This window comes from Myotis daubentonii, chromosome 2, assembly GCF_963259705.1.
Source record: "Myotis daubentonii chromosome 2, mMyoDau2.1, whole genome shotgun sequence".
Lineage (NCBI taxonomy): Eukaryota > Metazoa > Chordata > Mammalia > Chiroptera > Vespertilionidae > Myotis > Myotis daubentonii.
The window spans coordinates 24,757,499-24,775,563 of NC_081841.1; the positions used below are offsets into that span (position 1 = coordinate 24,757,499).

General features: G+C 39.1%; 2 pseudogenes; one reads left to right on the plus strand and one right to left on the minus strand.

Annotated features, from left to right (window-relative positions):
• Positions 1-4,584: 4,584 nt before the first annotated feature.
• On the minus strand, positions 4,585-5,564 carry LOC132226046 (cofilin-1-like; annotated as a pseudogene).
• Positions 5,565-11,480: 5,916 nt separating this feature from the next.
• Positions 11,481-13,179, plus strand: LOC132226493 (polycomb group RING finger protein 6-like; annotated as a pseudogene).
• The last annotated feature ends 4,886 nt before the right edge of the window (positions 13,180-18,065 follow it).

Here is an 18,065-nt window from a genome sequence, read left to right on the forward strand (position 1 = left end):
CTGATCACAGTGGCACATTTCCATAAGGAGCTGTTTGGGACTTTTGGAATTCCTTTTTTACTGAGGATACACCAGGGCGAGCATTTCAGAGAAGTCATGAAGCGGATTCAGAGCCTGCTAGACATCCAGGAGAAGGAGTTTGAGAAGTTTAAATTTGACATTGTGATGATGGGCCGGCACCAATACATAAATGAAGATGAGTACCAAGTAAACTTGAAAGACTTTGAACCTCAGCCTGGTAACATGTCTCACCCGCGGCCATGGCTAGGGCTCGACCACTTCAACAAAGCCCCAAAGAGAAGTCGCTACACTTACCTTGAAAGGGCCATTAAAATCCATAACTGACTTCCTCACCCGTGCATGCAAGGCGAGGACGGCGTGTGGGTGTGCCCCTTTAACAGCGAGGACTCTGGCACACGTGCACTTTAGCAAGTCTTCCGAGGAGGATTTGCTGCCGGTGTTCATTTTATTTTGTTGAGGCTGTTCAGTTTGGCTTCTCTGTATCTATTGACTGCCCTTTTTGAGCAAAATGAAGGTGTTTTTATAAAAAAAAAAAAAAATTCCTGCAGCGCGACATAATGCGAGTTTCGATGTAAGTCAGAACCGACCTACATAAGCACCTACATCACACACACATGGAGCACACACAGCAGAAATGAAGTGAAACAGTAAAAAAAAAAAATTCCGGACCTTTACTTGTGTTAAATAAATAATAAAAAAACATAAAGCACATATGTACATACGTCAAAATGACGAAACTATTTTTTTTAATATATTTTATTGATTTTTTTATAGAGAGGAAGGGAGAGGGATAGAGAGTTAGAAACATCGATGAGAGAGAAACATGGATTCAGCTGCCTCCTGCACACTCCCCCTACTGGAGATGTGCCTGCAACTAAGGTACATGCCCTTGACCGGAATCGAACCTGGGACCCTTCAGTCCGCAGGCCGAAGCTCTATCCCCTGAGCCAAACCAGTTAGGGCGAAACTATTTTTTTATATATAAGTAAATGGTAGATGGCGATGTAACCATGAAATGAGGTACATTGAGTCCAATGTAACCTGAGGACTGCCTGTAATGCCTTTTAAGGTTTCTCTTCATAAACTTTCTTATGACTTCTATAAACATTCTTATAACTTTTACAATTATTCTTTATTCCTACTCTATTTTCTTATATTCATTTCTTTATATCCCTTCTTACAATTTTTACTTCCTCAACTCTAGTTCTTCTTTACTTGTACAGACCCTCTGCAAGTTATACATACCTTCTGTAACATACACATACCCTTATAGTTTGTCTACTTCACTTTCTTTTCCCTTGATCTCCATACCTTCTGTTACATGAAAACTATAAATTCCTTCTAATTAGCTTGAGGAAAGGTTAATTCTACACAGGCTCCTCTATTCCCAGATTCAGAGCAGTTGGAGTGGTGAAAAGTATGTCTCAGAGTTCTACCTATTTCTCCTCTAGTTGGCCTAGAATCCTTGCTCTGCTCACGTCTGTCTAACTGCCTACTATATCCCCTCAAGGATCTTGGCTCTGAATTCTTTCAGGGAAAGGGTATGCTGGATTCCTTCTGTAACTGCTTCGTGCTGAAGCAGGTCGAAGGTTTCTCTCAGAGCCAAGAGATGCTTGCTCTCTGTCAGAGGGACAATGAGGCCTGGTCACAGAGGGGGTGGCAATGGTGCCTAGAGGTAGTATTCCCTAGGTGCATGTAGGGCTTGTAATCTGGTGGAGACAAACTGTTGTGAAATTCAGTATTATTGGGGCAAAAGTTAGAACAGTGTCTAATAATTTCCTGTTGAAGCAATTTTTCTCCCTAAAATCACCTGTATTTTTATGAAAGACTAATTTACTTCCTGTAGTAAGTCTAGTTGTAATTTGGCTGGATTGTTTGCATAAACACAACAAGAATAACAGTTGATTACGTAGGCTATTTTTGTTTTGAAAAGTATGCTTTGCTGGAATCTCATGGGAAAGTTTACTCCCAGGGCAAAGAAGCCAAGCCACACAGCTGCCATCAGGCTTTGCCTGCAATTCCTATAGAATTGGGGTGCATTCCTCAAGTTGAGGTCCCTACAGGTGTCTTGGGGTTTCTTACATGCCATCTCTCAGGAAAGCAACCTTCATTCCTTACCTGGAAAGATTGCCATGAACCACACGAACAAGCCAGGTACCAGGCTATTTACCTAAGGGGCTTATCAGCTTCAAAGTCCATTCCTTAGAGCTTCTGGTGACGTCCAGAGTCCTGGCATGTCTTTCTTTCAGACATATTGCAGCAAAGTTTTGGTTAATAAAACTATAATTGAAAACTGACTAATGTTCTGTTGTGAAGAAATCAGATTTTTATTAGATTCAAGCAAACAAGCATCTCACCAAAAATATTTACCAGAAGTAATTGCTGCCATTTTGTGCTAAGACATAATATCTATTTCTGGCACCAAGCAACATATTTACAAGTACAACTTGGAATGATAGAATGCATCTGTTTTACTAGTGACTATGTACAGAAAGCATAGATACCTCAGGAGGGAAATTTCAAAGTACTGAATTTTTAAAGTTCTTGTGATTTCAAATACTTTGATAATGATTTTGCTTCCTAATCTTTGATGTGAATCAGTAACTACTTTCTTCATTGAGCCATAGCCTATTTAAGTTGGAGGTGTGGATTCACTCTCTGAGATGGTATCAGTATGGCAGGAGAGAAGTATGCTTTTGAAATGAAGAGTCAAAGCCAGACTTTGTTAAACTGTACAGACTGTGCCCCTTCGGACATATTCCCAAACTATCAGCCACTTTTGTGTGTTGCCTTCATATTTAAAACTTGCATCGTTTTTTGTTGTTGTTTACTTTGACAAGAGATAAATTACCATTATTCTGTGTGAAGAGACTGTCTCCTATATGGTTAATGGTCCGTACCAAAAGCCTTCAGTACAATAAAGATTTTATTAACATAAAATTAACATATATATATATTCAAATAATCAAAATATAAATATATCAATCAAAGAGACACAATCCTACTCCATGAGTTATTTTTTAGGAGTCATTTGCATTTACTTTATTTCTAATGTTAGAAATGGATCTCAGTAGCTTAATTCCGTGATTATAAGATCATCTATGAATAAATTGCTCAAGAAATACATTTAAAATAAAAGAACATTCCATTTCTAAAGCTTTTCACTTGATTTTAACTCTGCTCATTATTAACATAATTTAGATACAATGATCATTAAGAAATAATCTACACATTGCCTAAAATATGTGTGTAAACATTTGAAATAAACATCATTAAAGAAGATAACAGGATGATGATGATGATGGTGGTGGTGGTGGTGGTGGTGGTGGTGATGATGAAGGCAGTTAAATGGGAGATCTCTGATGGTTGTGACTTAATCAAGTTTTCTAAGAGACAGAATTCACTCTAATGAAAGAACATTGCCGATATATTCCATGGTCTTATGAAACATAATTTTCAGCATCAGGTCTAACTTGAAAGAACAACATCACCTAAAACTTCATCAAGAGTAAGTTATAAATAAAATATTTCTGATTACATATTTGCTATTTTTTACTGCATTATAAAATTAAGGTACTGTGAATCAAACAAAAAGAACTTTGCTGGTATAGAATTTTTATATGAAATGCATATAACCTCTATATAAAAATACAGTATAGAAACTGTATTCAATATTTTAATAGCATTATTAGCAAGCTAACTTCTCTTCTCTGCTTATTCCATGCCCAGATACTGTCATTAATCTGAATCATTTTATTACAGAACTTGCACTACATATGTACATTTTCAAACACTACACTAAGTATGTATTTTGCTTTTATAAATTCACCTTTCTATGTCTCTATATTTTTTCTCCATCAAAGAACTAAGAAATGTATAGGTCTAACGTATTCATTTTCATTTTTTTGTTGTATTCTATTGTGTCCGTATTCCATGATTTATTTGTCCATTTTATAACTAATGGGCACTTATGTGATTCCTCAATTTGAGCATTTACATAACTCTTCAATTTCAGCTATTAAGAACAGTAGTAACATGCAAATTTTTGCATGTATATTCTGTCACACATATACCAATAATTCTCCAGTAGAACAAGAAGGAGTACAATTATTGGGTCTTAGGATATGCATCTTCACCTTAAATGCATAATGCCATACTCTTGAACAAAGTTGTTTTACCAATGCATACCAGTAATCCAAGAAATATAGTATGAAAATTCCTATTATTTCAGATCCTTTCCAATATAGAAGCATCGCAAAATATTAACACATTTATATTTATATCACATATTATTACACTTAACATTTACAATTATTTTTCAATTCTAATTTCAAACTTCTCTTTGGTTAGAAAAATTTGTGTTACTTTTTCCATTTTGGTAATTTTAATTATATATAGTTATTCATATTGCATTGTACATTATTTATACATTTATTAATATTTCATTATAGACTTTTTTAAGTGAGTCTTTTTATTGTTATTTTTCTTTCTTTTTTTAAAAAATTAAGGGTCCCTAACTGGTCCTGCTTCCATGAGTGGCCGAGACCAGTTGGAAAAGGGAAGGAGTTATCTTCACAAGATTCCATTTATACACAGAACTAAACAGACAAGAAAAGAGTCACTATTGCGGTTAGAAATTGGCAGCATGGGAAAGGGGGGGAACAGGTTGGAAGTAGGGGTGTCGTTAAAAAATAGAGGCCCTCTCCAAAACTGGGGTACCTGGGGTAGGGAGGACTTGGTCTGCTTCAACCCAAGAGGAATCAGAAGATCAAAAGCTGTTTGGAAAGGCCAGAACGTTCAGGGCTGGAGGGAGAAGGAAGGTCCAGGGGGTGGGGGGCTGTTTGGCAACTGGGTGAAGGGATTGCCCTCCCGCTTCTGGGATCCCCCCCAGCCTCTCCGGTCTGGCAGAAGGGGGGCAGCCTGCAACCCCCACAGGCAGGTCTGGGGCTGCCAGATGCTCCAGGCAGGGGGCTGGAGGGGGTTCACAAAGGCTTGCCCTCCAGGGAGATGACAGCACTGCCCCCCAGGTTCTCTGAAAGAGTGCAGCGGTCCTTGACCTCCTCCTAGCAGTTTGCTTGTAATTCATGCTTGATCCCAGTAAGCTTCTTCTGGACAGCATCCTTGGAGCTGGCAGAGATCATTTTGCTCTTAAGAGGCGCAGACTCAGGAGCCCAGAAGATAAACACCAGGTCCTCCTTCTTGCTCTCCTTGGTCTCATACGTTGCGTCATATAGGGCATAACGGCAGTCTTTCTCGGGCAGCATCTTGACGAAAGTGGCATAGGGGTCGTCTACTGTCTGGCCCACATCACCTTGCCATCTTCCAGAATGATGTTCTTCTGGTCTTCACTCAGGCAGAAGAACACAGCCTTCTTTCGCTCCTTCACATCCTCTGGTGTCAAGGACTTACATGCCTTCATGTCATTGAACACTTTGATGACTCCATCAGACAGCCACACCAGAGGCCATGTTTCTGGAAGCTAAAGGAGATAGCAAGAAGAGCCTGGAAAGACGAGCGCCACTGCAGTTGCTACCGGGATCCGAATGAACTCTAGACTTTTATAACCATACTTCATCAGTTGTCAAATACTCTACTGTTACCAAAAACTGTTAATACACTGGAGACATGCCTTTAGTCAAATATTATGTCATATCACTTTAAGAAATAATTACTTAAGTAAATATAATTACTTAAGGCATGTTGTAGAAAAATTTTAGTGCTGTTTAACAAACCCTGATATAAAGAAATGCTGAAGGTTTTTCTATTAAGATATTTTAACATAGAGTTCACAAGGTTTTTTCAAATTCTGTCTATAAAGTTAAACTTGATTTTCTCAGGGAATGTAAGTACACAGTAGTCTCGAGGCGATCTGTCTTAGCTTGCTGTTTCCAAAAATTATAAGAAAAGAGTGGCCTGAGGGAAAGGTAGCTGACAATACTATGACAAGCATCATGATTTGATATGTCTCTACCTTATTGGAGGTCCAAATTGCAGCTAGAATAGAAATAATGTAAATGATGAAGAGGAGGAGGAACGTTGTCACCATTTTTATGGCCCTTCTATGAGCATCTGTGCTTGAGTCCACTGAGCCTGTCAGGTTGAGCTGAAAATTCTTGGTGTGTCTCACCAAGGACAGAAATAAAAGAAGCAAAGAGATCAGAGACAGGAAAAAGGGGATAATATAGGTCAAAGTAATAGGAAGAAGACATTTAGTATAGAATATTTCATTTGCCTCTAACTGCAAAGTCATATTTATTTCATGTATCCCATAGGTATTCAACCACAACTCATTAACAGCATCATGCATTGAGAGGTTAAGAGACAGTAGGAAGAAAGACCCCAGGAAAAGCAGAAGAACCACCCTGTTGACTCTCCACTTCAGCCACAGGAAAAAGGAGTAGGAGAAATTGGCTATCTTAAGGAAGTAGAAAATGCTGAGGCAGGTGGCAAACCAGATAGTTAGGTGGTTAGTTAGTGCCCAAAGAATAGGAACCACCTTTGCTAGTTTACCAGTAGCATACAGATGTGGAGCTAGCCCCATTATGAATAAATCCAAGAGTATTACCAACAGTTGAATGATTCTGGCCAGAGCCAAGCTGGTGAGGATGAAATCAGCTGAGGAAACTTTCCCAGTCCTGAACCATTCAGTGCAGTTCACCAGTCCGATGAATCCATTTCCCAGCACTCCTAGGATGAATATTCCTATTGCCACAACTAGAATGGAGGCCTTAGTTTCAATTGACATCGTTATAAGAATGTTTCAAATGTTGTGCCTCAATGAAAGCTTTATAGTGAAACAGTTGCAGATGGACATCCATTTAGGATGCTTTCCATAAATATTTTCACCCTAATTCCAGAAAATACATCCAAATTTCTGCTTTGCGATACAGTCCAGAGTCCTTCATGAAAGAATAGTTCATTCCAATTGTATTGTATTTCCAGTGCTAAACTGAACAGTTTTCTTAAGACACACACATTTCATGAATACCTGTAGTATTCCCTACAATCAGCTACTATATAAACATAAATGTTGTCCACTTATCTAGACACCAGCTGCTAATTTTCATTTGTGGCACTGACTAAATGGATGAAGTAAAATATGTAAACATGTAAATATGAGAGAGATTATTTTCCTCCTATTTGTATTTATATCTCCGTGGAACATAAACCTAAATGCAAATATTTTAAATTTTGAATAGTAATTGCTAGGAGGAAAGCTTTTATATAATTCTGTTATTGTTAGTTACTTATCAAAAAGATTCTTGTATGTATCAAGTATTTGTGTTGATGCAATTTAATTTACATAAATAATTTATTGCAATTATTTCTAGTTCAAAGACCAAATCAAAGTCCTAGAATTTCTTTCTTTCTTTCTTTCTTTCTTTCTTTCTTTCTTTCTTTCTTTCTTTCTTTCTTTCTTTCTGCCATTTCCTAGCACTCCCAAATAACTAAAAATAATCATGGAGAAATATTATAGAAGTTAAATCAGAACTTACCAGCAAAGTATACCAGGAATATACACAAGACTTTAATAAACATACTTCATCAGGTCGCAGAAACTCTACTGTTACCAGAAACTGTTAATACACTGGAGACATGTCCTTTAGTCAAATATTATGTCATATCCTTTTTAAGAAAATATAATTATTTAAAGACATGTTGTAGGAAACTTTTAGTGCTGTTTAACAAAACCTGATATAAATAAAGGCTGAAGGTTTCTATTAAGTTATTTTCCCATAGAATGCACAAGGTTATTTCAAATTCTGTCTATGAAGGCAAAGGTTTTGCTTTTCTCAGAGAATTTATGTGCCACAGTGGCCTCAAGGCGATCTGTCTTAGCTTGCTGTTTCCAAAAATTATAAGAAAAGAGTGGCCTGAGGGAAAGGTAGCTAAAAACACTATGACAAGCATCATGACTTGATATGTCTCTACCTTAGTGAAGATCCAAATTGCAGTTAGAATAGAAATAATGTAAATGATGAAGAGGAGGAGGAATGTTGTCACCATTTTTATGGCCCTTCTATGGGCCTCTGTGCTTGAGTCCACCGAGCCCGTCAGGTTGAGCTGAAAATTCTTGGTGTGTCTCACCAAGGACAGAAATAAAAGAAGCAAAGAGATCAGAGACAGAAAAAAGGGGATAACATAGGTCAAACTAAGAAGAAGAAGACTTTTGAGATACAACATTTCATTTGCCTCTAACTGCAAAGTCATATTTACTTCATGTACCCTGTAGGTATTAAACCACAATTCATTAACAGCATCACGCATTAAGAGGTTAAGAAACATTAGGAAGAAAGACCCCAGGAAAAGCAGAAGAACCACCCTGTTGACTCTCCACTTCAGCCACATGAAAAAGGAGTGGGAGAAATTGGCTATCTTAAGGAAGTAGAAAATGCTGAGGCAGGTGGCAAACCAGATAGTTAGGTGGTTAGTTAGTGCCCAAAGAACAGTAACCACCTTTGCTAGTTTACCAGTAGCATACAGATGCGGAGCTAGCCCCATTATAAATGAATTCAAGAGTATTACCAACAGTTGAATGATTCTGGCCAGAGCCAAGCTGGTGAGGATGAAATCAGCTGAGGAAATTTTCCCAGTCCTGAACCATTCAATGCAGTTCACCAGTCCGATGAATCCATTTCCTAGCACTCCCAAGATGAGTATTCCTATTGACACAACCAGAAAGGAGGCCTTCATTTCAAATGACATCGTTATAAGAATGTCTCTAATGTTGTGACTCAATGAGAGCTTTATGGTGAAATAGTTTCAGATGGACATCTATTTATGATGCTTTCTATAAATATTTTCATCATAATTCCAGAAAGTACTTCCAAATTTCTGCTTTGAGATACAGTTCCAGAGACCTTCACAAAAGAATAGTTCATTCTATTTGAATTATAATTCCAGTGCTAAAGTGAACAGTTCTGTTAAGACATACACATTTCATGAATACCTGTAGTATTCCTTACAGTCAGCTACTATATAAACATAAATGTTGTCCACTTATCTTGACACCAGCTGTAAATTTTCATTTGTGCCACTGACTAAATGATGAAATAAAATATGTATACATGCAAATGTGAGAGAGATTATTTTCCACCTGTTTGTATTTCTATCTCCTTGGAACACACATCTAAATGCAAATATTTTAAATTTTGAATAGCAATTAGTAGGAAGCGGCTATGGGGTCATGCCCTGGACTGACCTGTGGCAGGGCCACAAAAAATCTCTGCTTGGAGGGCAGAGCCCTCCTGGCATAATAAGCTTGACCTTATAGTCCTCCCTTCTACCTAGGTACCTAATGGGCTGACAAAACAAGGTGAAACTCACAAGAACATTGTAAACATGTTGACCACTTCCCTTGTTTTTCTTTTTGTGCTCTGACTACAATATAAAGCTTGGGCTTGCAGGCTGTATCATGTTTCCTGATCCAGGCTCAGTGATCCGACCTAGTCCCCGCTGTATTCTCTTGTCTGTCTTCTTTAATCTTTGACCGCCCCTCCTCAGGCTCACGGAACCTGGCCGTGCTGGTGCAGCACCGTAATTGCTACAGGAAAAGCTTTTATATAATTCAATTACTATTTGTTACTTATCAATAAGTTTCTTGTAAATATCAAGTATTTTTGTTGATGCAATTTAATTTACATTCATAATTTATTGTAAATATTTCTAGTTCATAGACCATACCCAAGTCCTAGAACAAACAACTAAAAATAATCGCAGAAAAATATTATAGAAGCTAAATCAAAACTTATCAGCAAAGTATACCAGGAATATACACAAGGCAGCTACAAATACTACAATGCAAAATCAATTATAGTTTTGTAAAGTCAGTAATATTTTAGTGAGAACTCGAATTATTTAGTTTTTATGAAGAAATACGGAAACAAATTGAAGACTGATGTAAAGGTGTGTGAAGTTATCAGTGACATGAACAAGTATGACTTCTAAACAGAGAAACTTTTTTGTCTCACAGTATCTTATTGGCTTTTCAATTGAAAGGTTTCTAAGTGCTCTCCATGTCCTAAATGAAATGTCTTCATCTTTCTGGGCAATAGAGTGACTATGTTTTTCAGACTCCCTTACAGATGGTGTGGCAAAGTGAATAATGTTTATTAATGTTTGGTGAGTGAGAATTAATTCACCAAAGCACCATTTACAGGCTGACTCCTAAAATGTCCCACACACATGCTCCCCCATGTAACCTTCTCCCTGCTGTCTGGAATGGCCATGATTCCAAGGCAATCTTGGAACCTACATGTTTAAGGTGGCATACTTGGAATCAGCCGTCTTCACTGGATAACAGCATGAAGCAGGCTCCTCAGACATATCAGGACTGTTTAAAAAGCAATAGGAAATTTGGATTATGTATGAGTCACTTTACATTTTGGATCCTATTGGTGACTGCTGTTCATTCACCCAGTCTAAGGCAGGAAGTGGAACTAAGAACATACAAATTTGTTAAGAGGCATTTGAATGGTGAAAAGAAAGAACCAGAAAATCTATGCCATCTGCAGATTTTTTTTGATGGGTTTTGATTTCATTGGTTTTCCAGATCTAATGTGGTTTATTCATGTATTTATTTAATATTTTGAATATCATTTTCTCCAACTATCTCATGGGCCGGCTTTTATGTCCTGGGGACTTAGCAGGAAACAGGAAAGACATCATCCCACATTATAGTACTTATATTCTTCTGGGCAGACAAGTGATAAAAAAACAAATTAATAAATCAGATGCATGAAATATATACATTAAGGTATAGGTATTATGGTGAAGATTTCATAATTCTAAGATTTTAGTTATTAAACATGATTATACATTTCTTTATTACAATAGAATTTCCTACCAAAGCTGTCAACACACTTTCAGTCTCATCATTTTGCACAAGACTATATAAAAACTGATCTTGAAGACATTTTTAATAATTGTTACAAAGACATCATAGATATCATTTCATGTGTGCATAAAGGTCATTGACTTAGGTACTACAATTATATACTGTACTTATTGTGAGCATATATTTAAGAGCAGAAAATTTTTACTCCTTTTCTGTGAAATTTAAAGGGAATGTTTACCTAGCAAGATGGAGAAGATGATTGACAGTTCAGAGACCCAAACATGGTTTAGGGTAAACTAAATAAATTGACATTAGTTTCCTATTTTGTTGTTTTTGTGGTTGTTGTTCATCTTAGTTGAAGACATTTTTCCATTGATTTTTAGTAAGTGTGGAAGGATGGAACGGAGACAGAGAGTGCGAAACATCGATTTGAAAGGGACACATCAATTGGTTGTCTCCCGCATGCACACAGACCCAAGCAAGGCAAGGGAATGAACCTGCAACCGAGGTACCAGCCTGCCACCTAGGTACCCTTGAAATCAGCATGCAATAAATGGTGCTCTCCAGTAACCAGGATTCACAAGTGCAGGAAGCAAGGGGTGGAAATATGTCACCACTCACTATGGCCCCTAGTAACCCAGTAGCAAAATGTAACCTCTTCCTACGACCTTATGTTCTGCTGGCCTGGAAGTCATTGTACAAAGTGAGGAGCTGTTCTACCAGGAGAAATAGCAAAGATTTTATCAAATGGGAATTTAAGACTGCCATCCAGCCATTTGTACTCCTTAGGCCTCTGAATCAACAGGAAAGAAGGGAGATACTGTGCTGTCTGGGGTATGTGACCTTGGTTACCACGGGGAAATTGAAACCATGCCCTAGGTGTGCTAAGATTCATATTGGAAACAATCTTTGGTTCATCTTCTATGAATCAGCTTCTATGGGGAAACAAAATAAAATACATACCAACAAGCACTTCAAGAAAACATTTTCATTTTTTAAGTGTTAAGGAAATGTATTTACACCTTTCTTTTCCCAAAATTAGGTCACAAAATAGATATGTTTATGTACTAGTCACCCTCCAGTGCTTTGAAAGAAACTGGACATGGATGTCTCCTGGTGACATTTTCCTTGATGGCAGCCTGTCTGTTGCTGAGCATTACCCAAGGCTTTCATTATAGGGAAAGTTAAAGAGTAGAATTTGATCTCAAAATGCATTCAAGAACACAGCCGCTGCTAAGGAGGGACCACGGCCATGCTCCCCTCTCTCCCTCCCTGCCCCCCACACACACCTCCTTTCTCTTCTTCCCTCACCCTGGTGCCCACAGGGATGAGGAGGGTCCACCACTTTTGCCAGAGGCAGGGGCTCCTGGCTGCTCATGCTCTTGGCCCGCTGAGGTTAGTCAGAGCACAAGCTGGGCCTCTTGAGGGTCCCCTTCCAGGAGCAGAATGAGGAGTTGGAAGAGGATGAGGACATAGAGGGAAAATAGGGAGGAGGAGGAAGAGGAGGAGGAGGAAGAGCAGGAGGAGGAGGAGGAGGAGGTGATGAGTCACTTCTTGCTGAGGCTAGAGGGGTGTGGGACAGAATCAAAGGATGAAGAAGAGCACTTGATTAATCTCTTGAGCTGACCTCATACATCTTGTGTTCTATTTGCAAAGGTTACTTAACAGATGCAACTACAATTACAGAATGTCTTAATACCTGTTGTAAAAGCTGCATTGTAAGACATTTTTAATATAGCAACAGATGTCCAAAATGCAACACAGTAGTTCATCAGGCACAACCTCTTTATAACCTAAGGTTGGGCCGACAGTTACAAGACATAGTGTACAAATTCGTAATCAATCTAGAAGAAAGAGGGGGAAAAGCAAATGCGGGAGTTTATAAAGAGAGAGCTATAGAAGTACCTCAACCTGCTTTTCCACAACCAGTCCCTTCAAGCAAAAGAAGATCTAAGAAAGCCTTAGAATCAGTGTTTCAGATTCCACCTGAACTTGATGTGTCTTCATTACTAGAATTTATTGGTGCTAATGATGGCACGGGATATTTAAGTGATTGGAAAATAAAGTTTGCCCAAGCTTAAGGAAAAGCATGTAGAAAAATTTCTGAGAAGAAAAATGGATCTTGATCTAGCTTGTCAGGTAGAACTCATTTGTGGTGATTGCTTGTTGGAGCAAACTCTATGGGAAGTTCCATATGTAGTAGCAGATGCAGCAATGCAGGCTAATTGGACTAGAGCAGATCTGATGGTCCATGGGCCTAACATAGACGGTCTTTACTCATTCACTCTGGTCTTGTGGTTTCTCCTCTGAAAATTCCTTAAAGATTCTGAAAGTATCAGGAGGGAGGAGAAAAACAAAATAAGGTGGCTTCTCAACATTATTTTGCATCTCACTAAAGGGTGCATCTCACCAAATATAATTGCCAAATGTAATTGCTGCCATTTTGTGCTAAGACATAATATCAATTTTCAGCACCAAGCGACATATTTATAAGTACGACTTGGAATGATAGAATGCATCTGTTTTACTAGTGACTATGTACAAAAAGCATTGATACCTCAGGAGGGAAATTTCAAAGTACCGAATTTTTAAAGTTCTTGTGATTTCAAATGCTTTGATAATGATTTTGCTTCCTAATCTTTGTTGTTAATCAGTAACCACTTTCTTCATTGAGCCATAGCCTATTTAAGTTGGAGTTGTGGATCCTACTCTCTGGGATGGAATCAGTATGGCAGGAGAGAAGTATGCTTTTGAAATGAAGATTCAAAGCCAGACTTTGTTAAGCTGTACAGACTGTACCTCTCAAAAAAAAGACCAAAACTATCGACCACTTTTGTGTGTTGCCATCATATTTTGAACTAGGATCATTTTATATTTTTGCCAGCAACACTACTAAAAAGGTGTTATTCACTTCTAAAAGGGATAAATTATCATTATTCTGTGTGAAGAGACTGTGTCCTATATGGTATATGTCCCATGCCATAGGCCTGCAGGCTAATAAAGACTTCTTTAACATAAATATTTATATATATATATATATGTTTTTTTCAAATAACCAAAACTAAATGCATCAATTCAAGGGACGCAATCGTATTTCATGAGTTATTTTTTAGTAGTCATTTTACATTTACTCTACCTCTAATGTTAGAAGTGGGTCTCTGAAGCTTGATTCCATAATTTTAAGATCATCCATGAATAATTTATCAAGTAATACATTTATTTTTTAATTAAATCTTTATTGTTCAGATTATTACATTTGTTCCTCTTTTTTCCCCCCATAACTCCCCTTCACCCAGTTCCCACCCCACCCTCCACCCTCACTCCGCACCCACTGTCCTCATCCATAGGTGCACGATTTTTGTCCAGTCTCTTCCCGCACCCCCCTTACCCCTTTCCCCCCAAGAATAGTAAGTCCACTCCCTTTCTATGCCCCTGATTCTATTATAATCACCAGTTCATTCTGTTCATCAGATTATTCACTTGATTTTTTGATTCACTTGTTGATAGATGTGTATTTGTTGTTCATAATTTGTATCTTTACCTTTTTTTTCTTCTTCCTCTTCTTAAAGGATACCTTTCAGCATTTCATATAATACTGGTTTGGTGGTGATGAACTCCTTTAGCTTTTTCTTATCTGTGAAGCTCTTTATCTGGTCTTCAATTCTGAATGATAGCTTTGCTGGATAAAGTAATCTTGGTTGTAGGTTCTTGGCATTCATCACTTTGAATATTTCTTGCCACTCCCTTCTGGTCTGCAAAGTTTTTGTTGAGAAATCAGCTGATAGTCGTATGGATACTCCCTTGTAGGTAACTGAGTTTCTTTCTCTTGCTGCTTTTAAGATTCTCTCTTTGTCTTTTGCTCTTGGCATTTTAATTATGATGTGTCTTGGTGTGGTCCTCTTTGGATTCCTTTTGTTTGGGGTTCTCCGGGTTTCCTGGACTTGTAAGTCTATTTCTTTCACCAGGTAGGGGAAGTTTTCTGTCATTATTTCTTTAAAAAGTTTTTCAATATCTTGCTCCCTCTCTTCTTCTGGCACCACTATAAATCAGATGTTGGTATGCTTGAAGCTGTCCCAGAGGCTCCTTACACTACCTTTGTATTTTTGGATTCTTTTTTCATTTTGCTTTTCCAGTTGGGTGTTTTTTGCTTCTTCGTATTTCAAATCTTTGACTTGATTCTTGCGATCCTCTAGTCTGCTATTGTAACTCTGCATAATATCCTCCATCTCAGTCAGTGTTTGCTTAATTTCCAGTTGGTCCTTTATCATAACATCGAGGGTCTGACTAGATTTCTTGAAGATCTCACTACATTTATCGGCGGTTCCACCAGTCTTTTCGAGGGTCTTACTAAATTTATCGGCCGCTTCTAGAAAGTTCTTGAAAAACCTTAAAAGTGTGGTTTTGAACTCTATATCCAGTCGTTTGCTTTCCTCCATTTCTGTCATTTGTGTCCTTTTTCTTTGTCTCTGCATTTTTTATGCTTGCCTGTGTTGATAGAGTGGCTTTCTGTGCTAGGTGTCCTATAGGGCCCAGTGGTTCAGCCTCCCCAATTACCTGAGGAGGACACTCTTGGTGCACCCCCTTGTGCTCTTTGTGCGCAGTCTTGTTGTAGTTAAGCCTTGATTTTTGTAGGTATCACTGGGAGGAATTGACCTCCAGGCCAATTGGCTGTGAGAATCAGCTGTGTCTGCAGTGGGAGAATTTCTGTGCTGAAGACACCCTTCTGGGGCAAGACTTGCTTCAATGGGGCTTTGGTGCTCACTGAGTCTGCCCCCTGAGTGTGTCCTTTATGGTTCCAAGGAGCTGCAATCTGGATGGTCCCACTCTCACCACTGGGTACACTGGCTCCTGGATCTAGGGAGGTGCTAATCTAGCCTCTGCCTGAGGCTACCCATCAAAAGCCTCCCTGCAGGGCTTGGGCGGGTCGGGTCCCACGTGATCAAAAGTGCAGGGCTAGCAGTTACCGCTGCTCTCACAGGCGCCGCTTCTCAGTGTCCCAGCAATCGCTGCAAGCCCCTCCAAGAGAGCTGCCCTCAAGTTCCGACTGATGCCAGACAGTCCTGCTTCTACCGTATGAGTCTGGGTCCCCAGAGACTCACCCGGAACTGGAGCTCAGAGCCTGAGACTCCCTCCCGATTGAAAACAACAACCGCGCCCTCAGCCACCAGCCTGCTCCGAGTGCGCTTCTGTACCTTAGTATTTTACTTCCACACTGCGCCTTCTCTGAGTCTCGGCATGCTTTTCTCTTTCCTTCTAGTTGTAGAATTTCCAATCAGCCAGCCTTCCTGTGGATCTTTATGATGTCCATTTCATCTTTAAGTTGTATTTTTGAAGTGGTTGTGGGAGGCAGCAAATTCCGGTGTTTACCTATGCCGCCATCTTGGTTTCTCCTCAAGTAATACATTTAAAATGAAAGAACATTCCATTTCTAAAATTAGTCACTTGATTTTAACTTCCCTAATTACTAAAATAACTTAGATACAATGATCATTAAGAAATAATTTACACATTGCCCAAATTATGTGTGTAAACATTTGAAATATAAATCATTAAATAAAGTAACAGGATGATTATAGTGATGATGACATGATGATGGAGGCAGCTAAATGGGTGATTTCTTACTGATCATTGTGACTTCATCCAGTTTTCTAGAAACAGAATTCACTGTAATGAAAGAATATTACCAATATATTCCATGGCCTTATGATACATAATTCTCAGCATCAGGGCTAACTTGAAAGAACAACTTCACCTAAAACTTCATCAAGAGTAAGTTAAAAACATAATATTTCTGATAATATATTTTCTATTTTTACTGCATTATAAAATTAAAGCACTGTGAATGTAACAAATAATACTTTGCTGTTATAGAATTTTCATATGGAATGAATATTAACTGCTATCTAAAAATACAGTTTATAAACTTTCTTTCATAATTTAATAGCAATATTAGCAAGCAAAATTCTCTTGTCTGCATATTACATGCCCAGCTACTGTCATTAATCTGAGTCATTTTATTACAGAACTCAAAGTAGCACCATATATGTACAAACATACCCAAACACTAAGATATATACAGGTCTCACTTTTTCATTTTCATTTTTATTGTTGCATTCTATTCATGTTATACTCTATTGCCATGATTTATTTACCATTTTATAACTAATGGGCATTTATATGATGCTTCAATTTGAGCACTTTCATGATTCCTCAATTTGAGTATTTACATGACTTCTCAATTTCAGCTATTAAGAACAATAGTAACATGCACATTTTTGCATATATATCCTGTTACACATGTACGAAAAATTCTCCATATAACAAGGATGAGTACAATTAATTGGTCTTAAAGTATGCATCTTCACCTTAAATGCATAATGTCATACTCTTGAACAGAGTTGTTTTACCAGTGCATAATCCAAGAAAATAGTAAGAAAATCCCTATTATTTCAGATCCTTTCCAACATTATAAGCATCACACTAATATTAACACTTTTATGTTTATATAACATACTAGATGCCCGGTGCACAAAAATTTGTGCACTCGGTGGGGAGGGGTGTCCCTCAGCCCGGCCTGTGCCCTCTAGCAGTCTGGGACCCCTTGGGAGATAATAACCTGCTGGCTTAGGCCTGCTCCCAGGTGGCAGAGGGCAGGCCCAATCCCTAGGTGCAGCCCCTGGTCGGGCTCAGAGCAGGGCCGATTGGGGAGTTGGGGCGCCTTCCCCTGTAATGCACAGAGCAGGGCAGATTGGGAGATTGCGATGCCACCCTCAGTCACGCTCAGGGTAGGGCCGATTGGAAGGTTGGGGCACCGCCCACTATCACACTGAAGGCAGGGCCGATGGGGAGGTTGCGGCACCACCCCCTGTCACGCACAGAGCAGGGCCGATCAGGGGGGTTGGGGCTCCGTACCCTGTCATGCACAGAGCAGGGCCAATCAGGGAGTTGGGGCGCTGCCCCCTGTCATGCACAGAGCAGGGCCCAGCAGGGGGGTTAGGGCTCCGTAACCTGTCACGCACAGAGCAGGGTCAATCAGGGGGTTGGGGAGCTCCCCCTTGTCATGCACAGAGCAGGGCCCATCAGGGGGTTGAGGAGTTCCCCCGTGTCACTCACAGAGTAGGGCCGATAAGGGAGTTGGGACACCACCCCCTATCACACTCAGGGCAGGGCGGATCAGGGGGTTGGGGTGCTGCCACTGTCACACTCA